Raw genomic sequence first — 19,947 nt, 5'->3', positions numbered from 1 at the left:
CAGCAGAGGCAGAGGGAGAAGCGGGCTCCCCGTGGAGCAAGGAGCCGGATGTGGGACTCCATCCCAGGACGCTGGGATCATGACCCGAGCCGAAGGCAGCCGCCCAACCAACTGAGCCACCCAAGCGTCCCAAAATAAGTTTCTCTATTTAGAAAATCAGTAATGGGGGTGGGGGGTAGAAATCCTAGAAGCAGGGCGGCTGGGTGGCTCAGTGGGTTAAAGCCTCTGCCTTGGGCTCAGGTCATGATCCCAGGATACTGGGATCAAGCCCCGCATCTGGGTCTCTGCTCAGCAGGGAACCTGTTTCCTCCTCTCTCTCTGCCTGCCTCTCTGCCTACCTCTCTGCCCATTTGACAGATCTCTGTCTGTCAAATAATATTTGAAAAATATTATTAAATATTTATATTAAATATTTTAAATATTTTAATATTATTTTAAAAAATCCTAGAAGCAATCCACCTGAAGACTTTAAATTTTTTTAAGTTTTGATTTATTTATTTGGCAGAGAGAGAGAGAGAGATCACAAGTAGGCAGAGAGGCAGGCAGAGAGAGAGGGGGGAAGCAGGCCCCCTGCTGAGCAGAGAGCCCAAAACAGGGCTCTATCCCAGGACAGAGAGATCCTGACCTGGGCCAAAGGCAGGGGCTTCACCCACTGAGCCACCGAGGTGCCCCCACCTGAAGACTTTAAAGAAAGAGAGAGATGTGGATGCGGAAAGGGGAACAGAGGGAGTCCCACGGATTAAATCTAGTCAGTAGTCAGTAAATGTAGTCAGTAACTTCTGAAGAACTTGGCATTGGAGGGTAGGAGGCAGGACAAAGAGAGGCTGTCACTCCTGTCGACCTTGTCTGGCCCCACAGCCAAAAAGTTTGGACTATAGTCAGAAACTGCCTTCTGGAATGGCCTTGTCATAGTTACTGTGTAATTCAGAAGGCTCCCCTCACCTGAGGATGGCCTCAGCTTCCTCTTTGGAAAACGCTGTCCTGCAGGGAACTCTGCCCCATCTCTGCCTCACCCAAAGGTTTAAAACCCTATGGTTTTGCTACAAGGACAAAGACAGTAAATGACAGCATTTGGAGAAATTCTTAAAAGTAAATGATAGAGGTTTTCCTCTCCCTCTACCATCTCTCCCCACTCCTGCTCCTGAAAATTATGTCTGTTGAATCCTCAAGGTCAAGGTTAAACCCAGGTCGAAATTGATCTCCTTTCTGATCCCGTTTGCCTATCTTTTCCAGTTCTCATTAACTACCTCTTCCGGAATCCGGAATCTATGCAGAGTAAGTCGCTTCAACTTCGGGGGGGAGTTTGGGGGTAGATACCCTCCCCTCTGCCCCCAGGACTTCCTACCTCCTTTCCTCTTGCTCCTTCTCAACACTTCCTTACTCTCTCAGCCAATAGAGGGGTTTAAACATGTAAATGTGGTATCTAAACTGCATTTAAAGAATTAACCCATTTTGCCCCTCACTGCTCTGAACCACAGGGTGCCAACCGGACTCTAATTGCTTTCATCTGGTGGGGTTCCAGACAGCTCCTCAGAAGGAAGGAGCGCACATTCCTGGCACCAATTGGCTAATTCAATTTACTTCCACGGCATTAGCCTCTGTCAGAATATTCATGAGCAGGGGAATGAGGACCCGCGGCACAGACAGGCGGCAGCCACTCGGGCTAGGGAAGGCGCGAGGGAGGGGAGGCGGACCGCGCGCCGCGCTCCGGGGACGGTGACCGCGACGAGGCGGCTCTTCTCCCCGGCCGGGCCGAGCGCAGGGGGTCGCGGGAGGGCGGGGCAGGGCATCCGCGGGGTTGGCGCGCCTGGCATTGCAGCCCAACTCCTGGCGACCGCGCGGAGACTTTGCGAAAGATCCGAAGGCAGAAAAGCTGTGACACTTTTGATACAGGGGGTAGGGGGGTGGGGGGCGGGGGCACGTCGCAAGCGGAGGCGAAGGGACGCAGCGGGACACCTGCCGCCCGGCGGGGTTGGCAGCGATGTGACCTGGACGCCCGCCCCGAAGGAGTCCGGACCGAACGTCCCCGGAGAGTCGCCAGCCGTGCCAGGTAAAGGGGAGTGCTCGGGTGGGGACCCGCGCGTTTGTCCCCAGGCTCCGGAAGCTGGAGGCGCAGGGCGCCGGTGCCCGCTCTCTCCGGGCAGCAGCCCCCCGGCGCGGCGCTCTGTCCCTCTCCGCGCCATGCTCCCTCCGCAGGTCCCCGCCGCCGCGGCAAGCCTGCGGGCCGCTCGGAGTTGGACTTCCTCGGACTTTGGGGGAAGGGGACGTGAAGGAGCCGCCCGGGCTGGGGAGCTGCTTCCCGGGGGCAGGGAGCTGGGGCGCAGCGGGGCGAACGGAGGACGCTGAGCGCCGGTGGCGGGGGCTGCGCGCGCGGGGACGTGGGGACGGAGGACCCAAGAGCGCGGCTCTCGGGGGCGCTTGGACCCGGCTTCGCCCTCGTTTCCCCGAGGGCGGCGGCGCCTCCGTCTGGCTGCCGATGGGCGAGAGCTGGCTGCGTCCCCAACTCGGGGATGCGCCCCGGGAAGGGGGACCGGAGAGCAAGGCTCCGGGAGGCTCGGACGCCTGCGGGGCCGGTCGCAGTCCGCGCCTCTCGCCGCGCCCCCGCTCGAGCTCAGCGGTGGGAGGAGAATGTGGTGGTGACTCGGGTCCCCGCCACCTGCCGGACATCGCCAACTCCCCGGATTTCCTGTCTCCGGGCCCGACACTCCCAGGGAAAGCTCTGAATTGCGCTCGGGGTGTTTGGGTTTTGCTCGCCGTGGTGGCCGTGGGGTGAGAGCTGGGGAGAGGAGGCTGCTAGGAGGTCGGATAGGGTGAAAGTTGCAGATGCGTCCAAGAAACGCAAACGCTGAGTCCCAGCCCGCCCTTAGCAACAGGAGAGACTGGGGGCTGGACTTGGGCTGAAGCAGGAGACTCGGCCTGGCTATCCACCTCGGGGGCGCGGGGGTGGGGGCTGGAACCTGGAGGGCAGCCTGGAGGCACTGCCAGAGCCCTTTTCTGTGTGCTGAGACCTGGCAGAGACAGAGGGCTGGCAACACAACACCTGGGGGTGGGGCGGAGGGGTTGGATACTGGTGGATTCAGGCTTCACTGTGCCTTTATTATTGTCATTGTCATTACTATTACTATTGCTGCTGTTGTTACTGGCACAACCGCCAGGAAGTATTTTGTCTTCTGTTAATAGGTCGCCTGGAAACTGAGTCTGCCCCTCCCCAAATAAAATGTCCCCTGCTCCCTGCTAGTCTCTGATGTCCTCCCATCAAAGGAAATACTGTGGTGGTGTCAGGGACACAGCTAAGGAATCGGAGCGACTTAAAAACACAGAAACAAAAAGTCGCAACTGTATACTGTGACTGTGCCCATGCTAGAGATGGACTTCCATCAGCTCGCCTTCCTCAGCCTTATCTGGGGCTGGGGAGCAGTGGAGTCAGTGCCAATTGTGAACTCCGTCCATGACCCAGCTTTCTCCTTTCTTGTATTTATACAATCTGGGAATTAATTTTTATCTTCGGGTGACCCTCACAGCCCCACTGGGCATGTGACCTGGCAGGGGCAGGCTTCGGTTCCCAACACTGGAGGCAGCCACAAGGGCACCTGCGCTTGCCTCCTCTTGGCTTGGCCCCTGGTGAGAGCTGGCCAGCTGATGATGGAGAAAACAGGGCAAGAGTGTGGGAGAACAGCGTGTCAGAGCTAAGCCAAGTACAGGAGATGAGGTCAAGCCTCTTCACTGGCCGTATCCCTTTCTGCCAGAGCAGAGAGACAAATGAAGAGCAAGTGGGAAGTAGTATAAATTGGCAAACCAAGCTCTCAGAGTCTACTTAAGGCTGTCGCCACTGACTTTGGTGTGACCTTTCCTTTCCCGTGCTTCTGATTTTCTCTATTTGCCAATGCACGAGTAGCCATGCCTTTCTAATAGGACAGTTGTTGTGAGATGATCTAATTTCACATCCCAAAAAAACGCTTGGAGCATCCTGGGAAAGGACAGTCTATAAAATACGAGATTTGAATGTTTTGTGAAAAGTTTGCTACACTGCAGGTTACGGAGACACATTTTTAGCATGTGTGCCATGTGGCAGTGTAAAATTAAAATGGAAAAGGAAAGTACAAACATAAAAATGACTTAGCATTCTTGACATTCTTGTGCATACTTGTAGAAAAATTATCTTTCATTTGGGGAGAGTTGCCCGGGAATTTAATCAGTGTTTATACTACTGAAACGCCCCCTTCTACCTTTCTCCCCTGTAAAATTTTATGATCCAGTTCTCACAGGAAAGGCAATGCGAATGGGCTAAGTGCTGGGGGCTGAGAGGCCAGATCCAAGGGTTGTTAGGGGAACCATCACACAGGGTTTGGAGACTGGAATGGGAAAAAAGATGCCATCACCCTCACAGAGCAGGGAAATGTTCGGGGGGCAGGGGGCAACTGAGCAGTGTAGGGCAGCGGACCTAGCAGTGGCTATCATCTGCTCCCAGATTCAGGAAAGACACTCCATCAGTCCAAAGAGGGCTAACCAAGGTGCTTTTCCCTCCTCCCTTCCTAACTTAAGGTACTGCCTTTCTCTTGTCTTTGGATTGGCGGTAATTTCTCTATCCCCGACTGTAGAGTAGAATAGTTTTGTCTTGCTGTTTCAAAGAGATCCAGGCACACTCTCTCAGCCCCTTACATATTTGTAAATATTCCCCAAGTTCTGAAGCTTCTCAAAGACGTGCAGCTGGTGGTGAATTTAAGTAAATAGTTGGAAGTAATCAAGAGAGCCACTGAAAAGTGGGTATGTTTTCCCCTGGTGGAGAAGTTATTGAATGCCTTTTGAGCTCGAAAATGAGCAGTTTAGAAAAGCAGAGGGGATTTCCTTGACTTCCCTCTACCCATAAACCAGTTGTTGTACTTTTCCTCCCCTCATAGTAGTGAGCACTGTTTGCTTAAGCATTTTTTACAATTTTGGACTTAAAATGGGGTTTCGCCTGCTGGTGCTCTATGGAGAGAGGAAAAATGTAAAGAGATACGGAAGGAAGAGCTGCAGGGGCCAGAACATAAATCAGCCAGAATATATGGGGGGGTGATGAGAATAGGTCTTTTCACCCTAAAAAAAAAATGTCCACTTTGGAAGAAAAAGAAGTCTGATTATTGGCATCCAAGGCTGAAACCAAGGCAGCTGATGCCCAGAGGAGCCAAAGGGCAGTTCTTCTTAGTTTAGAAACAGCAAGACAGCCTCTGCCAAAGATTGCTGTAAACACGGAATAAAGATTTCATTGTGGGCTGCTGTGACTAGAATAATTAGACAGTTAATTGTTCATTCTGATCTAGTGCTGCTGGAATCAGTAGTGCAGAGCAGCAAAAATACGAGCAAGGGAGAAATAGAAAAGTAACACATCACTTTTATCTTCACTTGTTTCCCTGGGATGGTACTCTGGAAATCCTGGTTAGTGTTCCAAAAAAAAAAAAAAAAAAGAAAAGAAAAGAAAAGCAATATTCATATCCCCAGAACACTGGGGACACTGCATCTGTGACCCACTGCTGCCATTTCTTCCCCTCCAGGTTCTACTCTGGTTATGGACTAAATATGGCATCTTCTAAAACCAGTCTGAGGAAGACAGTAGGAATGAATGCATTAGGTGACCTGGGCGTCAGTTACTAGACTTCAGTTAGGTGAGAGCCTTAGTAGCAGCTCAATCAAAATATATGCAAATAGAACTAAATTTTTGTGCTTCCGACACTTTTTTCAGAGGCATTTAAAGTTTAAGAAGTAAATATTCCATTTTTGACATTTAATTATTTTCTATTATAAAACAAATTGCCTAGTGATTAATCTTTCACATTTAATTGAAGAAATAGCCTCCTCTGTATTTTCATGCTAATTTAGAGACAAAAGAAAACATATTTTAAGTGATAAAGGTGATTTTAAGCAGCCCAGCATCTAGTTATTATAGGCAGCAGACTGTGACTTATTGTTATTTACTAAAAGATGGCACCGTCATAAATTCCTTTCAAAATGACTTCTGCAAATAAGAAATGAGTAAGAGACTATGGAGAGCATTAAGTACTTGGTAGCAGGGGTGGGAAGGAAGAATGATGTCATCTATGCATCAGGTTTAAACTGTCCCTGAATCCTCATATTGATATGGAATATGGAGCAAATTTCTCATTATTCGAATGAAAAAAAAAGAAAAGAACATCTTTAAGTATCAACGTTAAATATAATTGTTCTGTGGATAAAAGCACTATGTTCTAAAGTAAGCATGCTAAATTACATGAGGTCATAAAGTCCCATGAAAAGAAATACTTCATTTCTCCAAGATATGCATTTGATCTCAGTTTGCTAAAGAGGTACAGAACTACCAACCTTCAGTTTCTTCTACCCATCATGAATAAAAAGGGATTGCAAAGGCAGAATTACTTACTGAGTGTTAAAAAGCATAAGTGGTACAAAATTATGGAACTATCTAGATTTCAGACGACAAAATACTTTATGAAACGCACTATCTACAGCAATTAAAAATAGAAAATCCTATCGCCACATTAAATTGTGGCAACAACCGATTTTAAAGAGAAATTTAGTCTTTTCTCATTTAATTGCTATTCATGGTTTGCTAAATAGTTTTTCAGAATAACCTGCCAATCTCCTGCTAACCAGGACTGTCTAGTTAAGAACGTTCCTAATTACATATGGATTAACTTAATTTTAGAACCCTAAAAATATTCAACTCAAAGCATTACTCAAGTGCAATGCAAACGGTCCAATTCCCCTCAAGGTATATGCAATTTTTTTTTTTTTTAAGGAATCATAAAAGAGAGCCCATTCGGTATGGGAATACATCAGTTAATAACTACACTAAAAGAGTAAGGAAAGCTATAAACTGGTCTATCTTTTTAAAATATGCAAAGTAAAGTTATAACAATACCACTCATTTCTTCTTCCAAAGCAGTAAGGGCAGGTCATGTCCTGCAAAGTACAAATGTCAAATACATCACAGAGCACTGCCTTTTGAAATTGGCATTTTTTTTTATGTATAAGAATGGTTAACTATCTAATTAAAAGCTTGGCCTCTCTTCCAACTAACACCTTGACCATGTTGACAGCAAGGAGGTATCTTGCATGGAAGAAATATTTCTTTATAGTTCTATAGCTCCTCGTTGGAATCTTACACACAGTAGATTCTCAATAAATATGGGATGATTTCATTTTTTAGAAGGAAAATAAAAGAGAATTAATGGAACTGTCAAGTTTATGAATTCTTAATATTTTACGTAAAATACTTGGTCTTTGTTACTTTAAATTATTTCTCTAAATTGGCAAGATATGCCTGTGACAATAATAAGAATCATTACTGGTGTTCGTTCATTCGTAATGTTCCTTCTGCTGTGGAGAGGAGGAAGGTAAGAAAAGAGGAAAAACTTCGAAGGCGTTCCATTTGTTTTGGCATGTTTTCGAGTTTTACCTAAATACTGAACGTGTTTACGCGTGTATGTTATTAAAAATACACATTAACTCTTCAGGAGGGACATGACACTTCACCAAATGGTTATTATTCCCAACAAGTAGTCACACAAATTCTACCCTTGAAGTACCGAGGATTCACTAGGCCAATTATGACTACTTGGCTGCATGTTCCATCCTCTATCAGCTAATTAAAGGGTTATTAATAGAATAATTATCCCACTCCATGGCAATGGCTACTTCCGGTCGTCACTGGAGTTTGTCTGACGTGTGGCCAAATGGTCAAAGCTGACCACGCACCTGTGTAACACCGTGTTCAGCATCTGGCAGGAGGACAGAAATGCACACTGGAATTACTTGTGGCCAATACGCTTACACTTACCTGTTCTTGCACCTGATTTATAACTAAAATAACCTAAGTGAACCTTAAAAAAAAAGCAGGTGCCCACAAGGAACTAAAATGTCCATTATAGGTAAATCATCAGCCTGGTCTTTCTGTTTTCCTTTTAGGTCTGATCTTAGTTGAACGAACAAGGTAGTCTTAGTGTTTTCCTAGAGAATAGTACATAGTGTAATATGTTGGCATAATTGGGAGCTAGTAGTCAAGAGAAGACCAGGATAGAATTAGCATGAAGATTCAATTACCCCTTGTTCCCAGAGAGAGTTGTTTACTAGGATTCGAGTTAAGGTTGTGGTTGAAATAGCATGAAAAAATGAACAGCACAGGAGCGCCTGGGTGGCTCAGTGGGTTAAAGCCTCTGCCTTCAGCTCAGGTCATGATCCCAGAGTCCTGGGATCGAGCCCCATATCCGGCTCTCTGCTCAGCAGGGAGCCTGCTTCCTTCTCTCTCTCTCTCTGTCTGCCTGCCTCTCTGCCTAATTGTGATCTCTGTCAAATAAATAAATAAAATCTTAAAAAAAAAAAATGAACAGCACAGCTTTCTTGTTCTCTAGCGGATATCTTTGTATGGAACCACACTTGGGTTTCCACTTTCCACCAACAAATTACAATACAGCTTTGGAAAGAGTAGTTGCTATAAATTGCTGGAGAGACATTTTAAATGTGCACCTGAACATACATACGTATTTTAAATGTATTTATAAAAATCTGCAGTTAAAACTATTGTATGCATACTATTTTCCCAAAGGCACGGTGAACATTTCATATCATACTCATTATCACTTTATTTTATTGTATAAAGTCAAAGTCTTTGAATCCCGTATCAAGCCCTAATATGTGGTTAATTTGTACATATCATGAATAATCGATGAACTTCCCATAATTTGTTTTTTAAAGCCAACGGAAGTAATTCAGCAATTTAATTAGAAATTGGCTAAAGGAATTTCATTTAGAAGTAATTTCTAAAGGCAACCAAATACATGTCTTTTAATTTGAAAGATTATTAGCGCTCTGATAGAAGTATCAGAACAGAGGGAGGTAAACACTCAGTCTCTGTATTTAAATCTTCTTCCATGCAAATGTTTTGAATAACCTGTACAGTACACATTATCACCTACTCGCCAGCCTTTCAGGTCAGGGAAAAACCACCCGGACATTACAGCCCTCTCTGTGCCCACCCTCACACAGGCGCAAAGGTTGCCTTGTCTTCGTTTTCCAATGCAAAGACGATACAAGTTCCCAGGGCTCTCTTCTTCAGATCCCTCCATTCCCTGCATCCAAGGTCTCACCTGGAGTATGACTTTGCAGAGGCACCGTCATCCCATCACTGAAAAAAGCAGCCACACTGGAAAGCACGGGTCTTGTGTGCATTTTTAGATATTAAATAAGAATCTAAATCTGTGCCCATAATTTGCACAAACTGGCAAGAACCTCCCAAGGATGTTCATCTTACCAATAAATATTAAACATTTTTTGTGCTATCACTAACATCACTACCGACTGTATTTAAAGCAAAAAGTATCTAGCGATCAAAGTACATTTTCATCCACACTGTAGTTTTGAAGTGTTACAGTTTTATTTACCTTTTCCCCTCGCCTGTGCTCTCATCTCCATAACACTGGGAACATTTATGTCTGTCTAAAAATGGGAGGCATACTGGTATTTGGAAATAAAATCCTCAAGTAGTCATTAAAAAATTAGTCCACTTGGCAGTCCAGCATCTCAGTGGAATGCATCAGGCGGCTAAGCACAGATCATCTGATTCACGGGCTGGTGAACATTTGGAGATCAAGTTGCTGAGGGTCGTTTCTTTAAACACAGGAAAACAACAGATTTCTTTATGATATAGAAGTGCTATCCCTTTCTTTGGATACATCTATGTATACAGTAGCTCGCTTGTGTCCATTAAAATGCGTAGTACTCAGAGAGAAAGCAGACAGAACAATAAAAATAACCACCACGTATTCAGTCCTCGTCTCCGTGCCAGACACTACGTGGAGCGCTTCACAGGCATGACCTCCTTAGTCCCCTCGGTGAAGACAGCACTGCTCCCATCTTTGTTTTGCATATGCAAACGCTGAAGTCCAAGGTTAGGGGGTTACTGAGGGCAGATTTCAAACCTAGGACTCTACAGTTTGAAAGTGTACTCACTGTACATTTCTACCACCTCCCCCAGAGCAGGGTTATTTTGTTTGTTTGTTTGTTAAAGATTTATCTATGAAAGAGAGAGAGAGAGTATGTGTGGGATGGGGAAAGGCAGAGGGAGTGGGGCAGAATCTCAGGCAGACTCCCTGAGATATGGGGTGCCATCTCATGACCCTGAGACCATGACCTGAGTGGAAACTAAGAGTCAGACACACCCGACTGAGCCACCCAGGCGCCCTTAGAGCAGGGTTTTATAACTTCTACCCTGGTATTTGGGGCCAGATAATTATAAATTCTTTATTGGACAGGTAAGAAAGGAGCTGATCTGTGCGTTGTAAGATACTTAGCTGCTTGTCTACCTGCTAGATCCCAGTAGCTTCCTTCCCCCCAACTGTGCACACCAAAAATGTCTCTGGACATTGTGACATGTCTCCTGGCAAGTGAAATTACCCCAGACTGAGAACTGCCACCAGAGAAGACGTTTAATGTCCATGCATTACTTATCAAACAGACGTGTTTTCAATTTAAAGGTACGTCATCCATTTCCCAAATAATAAGATAATCTGCATAGTTATGCTAGCCACGTGACATAGTCAATGCCTAATAATACTTCTTTAATAAATGGATGACATTATGGATAACCTCGTATAGGTTTCGAATGCTCTACTGTAGGCCTCTGTTGGACTTGGTACGTTTTACATTTTACTTTAATTAGTGGATGTGCCTGTAGCAGTATGCCGATCATAGTTATAAATGTAATGAAGCAAGAAGGGAAAGGTGATATGTTCAAAGAAGAAATGGGATCAAAACAGTTGGTGAGATGGGCTGCACCTGAGGAGACAAATTGTCACACGAACAAATGCCTATGAGGAAAACAGACAACGTGAAGGCTGAGGGACAGGCCCACAGCCTCTGTCAGCTAAGAAGAGGCAGAGCTGGCACTCAAACTCACACTGCTCGGTCACAGCCCTTCCCTGGCTTTGCTTTGTCTTGGTCAGGGTGCGCCCGAGCTGTCCCATTCTGCTCTGCTCCTCAAACTCTGCCTGAGTCCCATCTGTAGAATATATCCACTGGCCTATGAAGGGCTCACAAGCATATCTTGGAGGTGAGAGAAATCGTTGGAAGTCTACAAAATGGCTGACCCGACACAGAAATAGACATAGACATAACAATCATCTTCAATTATCTGGAATATCTTCACAAAAAATAGAAATGCAACTTATTCTGAATTGCATGCACACCTGAGCCAGGTCCCCCGAATGGAAACTATAGAGAAGAAAACTTTACTCCAGCACCATGACAAGTTTCTTAATGAACTGACTGTCCTACATTGGAATGGGCTCCCCTACGGCGTAGTGAGCTCTCAGTCAGCAGAGGGGGAAGATGCAGATGACTGGCCTATGGGAGTCTGAGTCCAAACAGAGAGGAGAATGTACCAGACAGTCTCCAGGGTATTTTCTAGCTCTCGGTGTACAGAAACTCTTTGTTTGTGTGCTTTGAGAGAGAGACAGAGAGAGCATGTGTGAGTGCAGGGGGAAGAGGCAGAGGCAGAGGGAGGGAGAGAGAGAATCCCAAGCAGACTCTGGGCTGAGCCCAGTGCCCAAACACAGAGCTTGGTCTCGTGACCCTGAGGTCACAACCCACACCGAAACCAAGAGTCAGACATTTAGCCAACTGTGCCACCCAGGTGCTCCAGGAACTCTCTCTTACAGGCTATTATGGACCTTGTAAACTACTCCGTGTAATTCTGTTAATAAAAGCAAGATCTGTGTTTCCTCTACCCCACATATCTAGAGTTATAGGGGTAAGTAAAATAACAGTGAGCAGGTGAGAGAATCTTACCATGTATCATCATGTAGAGTAAGAATTGTCTCCTGTGTGCCAAGCCTTGTGTGCAATGTACCCCCATCTTTTTTTTTTCTTTTAAAGATTTTATCTATTTATCGGGGGGGGCGGGGAAAGCGAGCACAGGCAGACAGAATGGCAGGCAGAGGCAGAGGGAGAAGCAGGCTCCCTGCTGAGCAAGGAGCCCCATGTGGGACTTGATCCCAGGACGCTGGGATCATGACCTGAGCCGAAGGCAGCTGCCTAACCAACTAAGCCACCCAGGCATCCCAATGTACCCGCATCTTATCCCATCTTTTCCTGAAAGGAACCCCCTAAAATAAGAACTGGTATCATCACCACTTCATAACTGAAGAAACTGAGTCAAACAGAAGTTAAATAATTGATCCAGGGTTACACAGCTACTAATTCTAGCCTTACTATGCGAAACCAAGTCAGTCCCGACTTACAAAGTCTGCTTTACAAATACACAGCATACTCCTTCATCCTTTCGGCAAGGATACACTATTTTGCTCGAAATGCTGGCAATTTCTAGAGTTTGAGACATATGGCTATTTAAATGCAAATACCTAAAACATTTTCCAAAGACTCAAATACAACGTTTAAAAAATTATTTGCTATTTTCTATTATCCATGATATTGCCCCCTTCAAACAGTGCAAATTGCTATGAGTTGACTTTAAGTAAATGAGCAAAACAAGGTTTTTAGGATTTTTTTTGTTTTTAACGTCTATAGAAGAAAGACTTGGTAAAAGCATTTTAGATACCATTCTGTAAATGAAAGAATTAGAACCCAGGCCTCCGGGCTATAAGTACTAGTATGAGAACAAGACTGATAACTTTGATTTCCACAGATTTAGGAAATTGTCACGGTCAGGTTTTTTAGACAGTTATATCATTAGAGATTGTGTTCTCTTCTGATCCTAATCATCTTGTTGGATTTCTTCTGTTTATGGTTATCTTACTGGCTACTTTGTAAAACCAAACTGATTTTTAAAACTACTTTCTATACCTTTATTATTTTACTGTCAAAATGCTGATGAAAAGCTCTAAACTCTTCTGCCACACAGCACTGGATTCGGCCTATCTGTGACTGATTTCGTGAAGGGAGCTTCAACTTTGCAGGTTGCATCTGGCCACGTCCTATTCTCAGGGAGAGCTGCTTCACGCCCGCCACTCCAGACAAGAATCAGCCCAGGATTTCAAACACAGTTCAGCATTCTCTTTCTAAACTTATTGCCGCCCTGGTGCTTACAATCATTGCAAGGTGCAATGAAGCCCGTAATTCTAGGTTGGTCATTTTTGCAAAGCATAAAGGCAGTCGTACGAAAGGGCCCGAGCACCTATCATAAGACTGAAGATGGCATCCAAAGCGGCTTTCTGCAGGCGGCCCTTTTGTCAAAAGGCAGAAGGCTTCGCCAAGCCCTGTGGCTCACGGAGTTCTCCCTCTGTCCATGGTAGGGGTCGGTCACCTGTTGCTAATGAAATGTATGTTCACAGAGCACCCAGCACATGTCTAAAAGAACTACCTGCTGGGCCTCATACTGTAACAGTCCCTCACCAGGGTACCATTCCACCATGTCAAACTATGACCTGAACAACGTTCCTAAGACTTTGTGAAGTGGAACAGAGATTAGTTCGTGCACTGAAGCTTTATTCACAATTTCCCCCAGGTTTTTATGTTATTCCACAGGGGGAAACCTTTATAAAAAGAATGTTCTCAATGTACTCCATGGTGGGAAATATTCTAAATCAAGAGCAAAGATGTCTCTTAAATGAACATGAGTCACAGGAAACATGTGTACAACTCAAAGCAGTGGAGAGCACGGAGTACAAAACCAGGAAGGCACATCCAGGATCACACTTGAGCTGCCCAGAATGTAGGACCTGATGGGTTATCCAGGGGATTCAGAAGGAATAAACCAGGAATGTCCTATGAACACTGAGGAACATACCAGGCAAGTGCCACTGCTAGTACCTTGATGCCAGACTTCCCAGGTTCTTGAATCAATGTGTGTCAAATATGGCATCAACTTCTACCCTCATTTGTGGTTCTAAGAACGTTGTTGCCTTTAAGTCATGACACCTTTAGAAGTCACTGGCTAGGGTGCCTGTGTAGCTCAGTTGGCTAAGCAACTGCCTTCGGCTCAGGTCATGATCCTGGAGTACCAGGATCAAGTCCCACATCAGGCTCCCTCCGCAGCAGGATGTCTGCTTCTCCCTCTGACCCTCTCCCCTCTCTCTAAAAAAAGAAGAAGAAGAAGAAGTCATCACTGGCTAAGGGATCTGAATAAATGGGGCAGGAGTTAGCGATGTCGAGTGGAGAAAAAGAATAACCACTAAGGCACAGTCTTATTTATCACAATAAGGGAGGGAGGAAATGTGCCACTATTAGAAGTTTCATTCTGATATGTAACCTTTAAGTTAAAGGGATCTTCTACCTTCCCTTTCCCATCCAACCCCACCATTATTAATGTCCTATGGAAGATACCAAAGAGAACTCTTGCATTTGGAAATAAAAAGAAATCTTTCATACATTTGGTGCTAGGAAAAAGAAATATTTAAACCAAATTGAAGGCATCAAAAATAAGTAACTGCATTGAAAAGTCACAGCCATATTGAACAATAAACAATTTATGGAAGGAGCCCAGAAAAAAATTGTTTTTTAAAAAATTGAAAAGCGTAGCTTCTGACAAGTATTCTTTATTTATGAGTATAAGTAGAATTTTTTAAGGAACACAAAAATACTAAAATAAAATGCAAGTTTGACACACACATTTTTCTTTGAGGGTTGGCCAAAAGGGGGAATCTAGGCAGATAGGAGGTTAACTGCATAGCTTAATTCAATGATCATTATCTACATTAATTGAGAGAACAGAATCAGGATTATGTGAAATTGTTAATAGTCTGAAATCATTTACAGTTGACTAAGGAAGTGTTTGGGGCCTTTTGAGTTGAATACAGGTATGCTATCGAGCAATTCACTTTTTAGAAAAACGAATTTCATAAGTGAAGTCCAGATGCCCAAGCCTGACAACTTCTCTTGTTCCTCCTCCTCCTGTCTTAGCTCAGCTCCTTCCTACTTGTCCTGGGTGCCCGTGGGCCACATCCCCCAGATTAGTGTGAGGCTCACCTTCTGCTGGGTATATCAGATAACCCAAAGGGCCACCGGATGTGCCTTTGCTCTTTGTTCCCTGATAGCTCTTGTGACAGTGTAAATTTATGAGTCAGAAGGCAATGAAAGGGGGGAGGTGCAGAGAAGATTAACCCAGGAAATTTCTGCCCCAATACCACGACTCCAGACCTAATGTCCCAGACTTGTTTACCACTATCAGATTCACAAAAACAAAATGCCACCTCTCTTAAACAATTCCCTGGTTTCCAGGCAAAATGAAGTATGAATTGTTTCAAAAGGATTCTATGCATGCAAAGTGGATAGCTGTCAACAAAGCTATAATTAAGGAGATGAGACGCTGTCAATACACTTGAAATAATGATTTTCCTTGGAGCAGACACACTGTGTCTTATCTGTTCTCAACCCTCTTCTCATATGGCCTCCCTGCAGGATCATCTGAGTTTTCTCAATATAATTTAGGAGGGGGAACTCCCTATGCAGCTCTTTAAAGATTTTGAGAAATTCATAGACAACACTCTTCTTCCTTTTCAATGGACATGTTGCTTTGTTTTCTTAAAATTCATCATGTGTTTTAGACCAATGATTATCAATTGTCCTACCTCCAGTGTTCCATTCATTTAAAGAACCCAATATAGTTTCATTAGCCGATGAAGAGCAATAAGGATTACCTGCTGGGTGAATGAATAGAGCCTTGTCTTTGCAAATTAGTTTCACATGTGCTATTTCATGCTTTCAGCACCATCTGCCAACCACCCTTCTCCTGGCTGCAACTGATTCCATACTATTTTGGTCTACTTGGGACATTTTAGATCTCAACAAATGTTTTTAAATGGAAGTACGGACTTTCCCTGCCAATTAAGTCACTTTCCTTACTCGTCCACTCTTAGGAACTGTTTCTACCACAGTCTTGCTCATGTCACTCCCACTTCTTGAGGAAATCACATTTCTCTGGAACCATCGCTGAGCCTTTTCCCCAAAAGATGATTCAAAACATCTCTTCCTGGATGAGACCTCAAACAATTAGCCATAGATTTCTCTGCCCACCCCCAAGCTTCTGCTGTTCTCCGTGTACTAACCTACTTTTGGGCACCATGTTTGATGGTGTTTCTCCCAGAGATGGTGGTTGGCTCAGGGGTGTATTTCCTCAACTGAGTCATAACTTCTTCACAGCAGAAAAGGAATGTGCTCCTTTCCTATGTCACGGACCTTCCCCCCTCTCAAAAGTAGGGGCTCATCAACGCCAGTGCTTTACTTCCGGAACATTCCTGAGTGTCAGCTCCGTGCTAGGGCTGTTCAAAGGCTGACCTCCTGTCAGGTGGTCATCTTACCTATGCAACCACAGAAAGATGAGGGGCTGCAAAGGTGGAAGGAGAGGGGCACACGAGCACAACGAGAATTCAGAAAGGAACAAGGGAAGTCAGGAAGGGTGTTAGGAGGGAGCTGTAAAGCTTCAATGTGCAGGAAAGGGGGAAGTGGTCAGCTTTTTAAAAATGTGAATAATTACATTTTGGTTGCTCCTTGGAATCTAGGTGTAGCTTTGTGATGCACTGGGAAAAATAAATTCATTTTTAAATTGCACGTGGGCTGTGCTTTCAAGGTTGAAGAAGACAGGAGTCGAAATGTATACTCTCTAGGACTGGCTGTGAGAAACCCAGGAATTACCAGAACAACTAACCATGTCTCCATCTCTGAATTCCAGGCACCAGGTGGTACTTTGGCAAATCTGTTCTCTGTGCCCTACCTGCTAAAAAAAATCTTCTGTTTGACTTTCCCCATCTGCCTCCTAGCAAATCCAGCCCAAATCCAAAACAAACGGATGGAATTAGGTTCTGGAGATGGGCACTTTCCCAGGAAAACCTAGAGAAGTTCATTAACTGTTAGCAGTTTGAAATACTCATTTGCAAGTTGAACCTAAAATACTGTCATTTTCTGGATACGTCTTCCCAGGTTGAGATGCATGAATATGAACTATCCAGGAAATAGGCTAATTTAGAGGGAATTTAAGTTCTTAATGAATGCTTTCTAAGATTCCATAATGACTCCATTCTGTTTTTGCCGTGTAAAGAAGTATGCCCTTTCCACTGTTGTTAGCATGCATGTCTTAGAAATTCACTCCTACACCATACAATGGCAATTATTTTTCCATGGATATCTAGAAATTCAGCATCTAGAGGCTCTGCACTGAGAATCAGAACACGGTGATTCAAGCCGTAGCTCTCGAAACCAAGCCTAAAACCAAATGCAGCAATATCCCAAATTAGGCCAGAGTACTATATAAGACTCCTAAATTGCCAAGTGCATATGATAAAAGAAAAGAAAGAGAAGCGTAAACATTATTAAAATTGGATGTTTTGATCAATCTCACAACTGTGGCTTGCCTCGATGTAATCTGGCACATTTCTCCATAAACTAACAGCAGCTGAAGATTTAAATGAATGACTAGAGAATCACAGCCAAAGGTGGCACATTAGCCTATAGGGGTTCCAAGATAAAACAGCACAGACGGGGTGGCTAAAACAACAGAAAGTTATTTTCTCACAGTTCTGGAGCCCGGGAGTACAAGATCAGGCTGCCAGCAGAGTTGGTGTTTAGGGAGCAGTCTCCCCTGGGACTGAGATGGCCACCTTCTCACTGTGTGCTCACCTGATCTCTTCATTATGCACGTGTGGCCAGGTGGGGGGTGGGAGGGAGGGAAGAGAGAGAGAGAGCAGGAGCGCAAGCACTGGTGTCTCTTCTTATAGGAACATTGGTCCTATTGGATCAGCGCCCCAACCTGTGACCTCATTTAACCTTAATCACTTCCCTATTTCAACAGCCACCCTGGGAGGATTAGGGCTTCAGCATATGATTTCGAGGCAGATACACACACTTGAGCCATAACAGGGCTGTTTCAACCAATAAAACCCATTCAAGTATTTGTCCAATTAGATCGGCACAGGCATTAAGGAATCCCTGAATACTGACTGAACCCAGAGGGCTGAAGTGACTCCCACGGGCCACACAGTAGCTGCCTAACCTGAAACTGGACCCCAGGGCCCAGGCCATTGGTCCTGCCAGTGCAATACAGTGCTCCACCTCCATGGCCACCTGCCACAGTGCCTTAGCATGACCACTGCATTTCATGGTGTTTGGCAAGGTCTGTTGCTGCCTAGTCTTAAGAAATACCAGAAGAATCTAGGGTTTTCTCTCTCTTCTACTGGCTTTATGTTCTAAGCCCTTGTCATTTTTCTTTACATTTCTAGCATGAAATTATTGCTAGAAACCTTCTGATTCTTCCAGCAAGACCCCTAACTTTTTGACAAGACTGAACTCCCTTCAGTGATCTCCTTGGTTCTAGGGCTAGACTCGCAAGGTCTCCGGCGGATGTGTCAGGGCAGTTGTGCAAATGGAGGGTGAGCCCAAGCAAGAGTCCTTCCTCAGCCAAAAGGAACCATAAGCGGATGACTGAACTCGTTGTGTGCTGGCACGAGAAAGAAAGGGGGCCGCATTTACTCACCAGGACTTACAGTAACACCTACTAGCTGCTAGAACAAAAATGCCAAACGCCAGAGCTTTCACACGCTGGAGGTCTAAGTCTCACTCACATCACAGTGCAATCGCCTCCCACACAGTCCTTCTGAGTGCTTTTCCTCTAAGAAATGACTCAGAAATGTCCATCTCTTGGGTCTGCTTCCCCTAGGGGAAGACATCTTTGCTTGAAGTCAGCCAAGGAGAGGCAGAAGGTGTGGTGGGTCTTTCAGAAATTTGTTTTAATTATTTTTTTTAACATATAATGTATTATTTGCCCCGGACTATTTTACAGTTAGTCACGAAAATGGTGTAGATCACTTCCAACTGCTTTTCATCAACTCCAGAATCCTGCCATGGGACCCTAAGCTAACAGCAGGGAGACTAGGAATGTACTCTTCCCATGTGCCCGGGAAGAAGGAATGGGACTCTTGATCATGCGAACAGCTCCCACCCTTTTCCTAATTACTGGGAAGCATCTTGTTGCTTAGATGAACTCACCCAGTTTGGTGGCACTGAGGATGGGGGAATGGGAGATGGGGGGCTGGGGGAACACCACATCATTGTCAGTAATTCCACTTTATCTGTGACGTGAAATGCAAGCTCCTTAACAAATCTCAGGAGACACAACATAGCAGTACCGTATGATGGTTAAGGGTGTTATCTCTGGAACCAGACAGCCTGAGTACCGCGCTGCTGGTCCCAGGATCATAACCCACCCCGCTTTCTGCGGATGTGGGTGTCGCTGCCCCCATCTGAAGATTAGCTCCTGGTGCACTGGTTGGGGGTTTAACCTGCAGATCTTGGAGTCTGGTTAGCTTTAGATCCCTGTTCCTGTTTCTGAGCTAGTTACTTATATTCCCAGACAAGTTACTTCGTCTCTCTGAGCAAGTTCACTCATTTGAAGAATGAGAGTAATAATGTCAACCTTGAAGGAATTATATTTGATTATCTATATAAAACACTGTGCACCTTCCCTAACACATAGGAAACACACAATAAATGGTGACCGCAAATACTATCAGAGGAAAATGGAACCACATGCCTCTTTATGACCGCTAGCCAATAAAGATAACTGCAAAACCAAATTTAAAAAACTAAAAAAAATTTAGGTGGTATGGGATAGTTTAAAAAAACAGCAGGTTTGGAATTCTTACATCTGTGTGTAAGCTGCGTGGCTTTGGCTAAGTACCTTGACACCTTTCTTTAAAATAGATGCCTGCTACCCGTGTCCTGAAATTGACCTCATGACTCTGCATCATGAGATAACACACAGAAGCATCTAGCAGTTCCTGTTACAGAGTTAGGTACTGGAAGCAAGTTGAATGTGGGTCACCAAGTTCCTCTCAAACGGTTCTCCATCAGAAAGTAACATTTCAAACAATGAGAGTGAGAAAACACCATCTTAGAAAGACATGTTCCCAGAGAATAAATGATCGGTTTCAAGCAGATGCTTATTATGGTGATTTTTTGATCTTTGACCTT

The 19,947-nt window shown here is 44.8% G+C and overlaps 1 protein-coding gene across 3 annotated transcripts in view; it reads left to right on the top strand.

Moving 5' to 3' along the window:
- The first annotated feature begins 1,621 nt into the window (after positions 1-1,621).
- Positions 1,622-19,947, top strand: part of CDH20 (cadherin 20) — a 203,072-nt gene continuing 184,746 nt past the window's right edge. For all 3 annotated transcript variants that reach the window (XM_032310722.1, XM_032310721.1, XM_032310723.1), the window contains exon 1: positions 1,622-2,050. The gene's annotated coding sequence lies outside the window, so the exon portion shown is untranslated. The remainder of the gene's footprint in view (positions 2,051-19,947) is intronic.

This window comes from Mustela erminea, chromosome 13 (assembly GCF_009829155.1).
Source record: "Mustela erminea isolate mMusErm1 chromosome 13, mMusErm1.Pri, whole genome shotgun sequence".
Taxonomy (NCBI): Eukaryota; Metazoa; Chordata; class Mammalia; order Carnivora; family Mustelidae; genus Mustela; species Mustela erminea.
The sequence above is the reverse complement of the archived record's forward strand: the minus strand, read 5'-3'. Positions and strand labels throughout refer to the sequence as shown.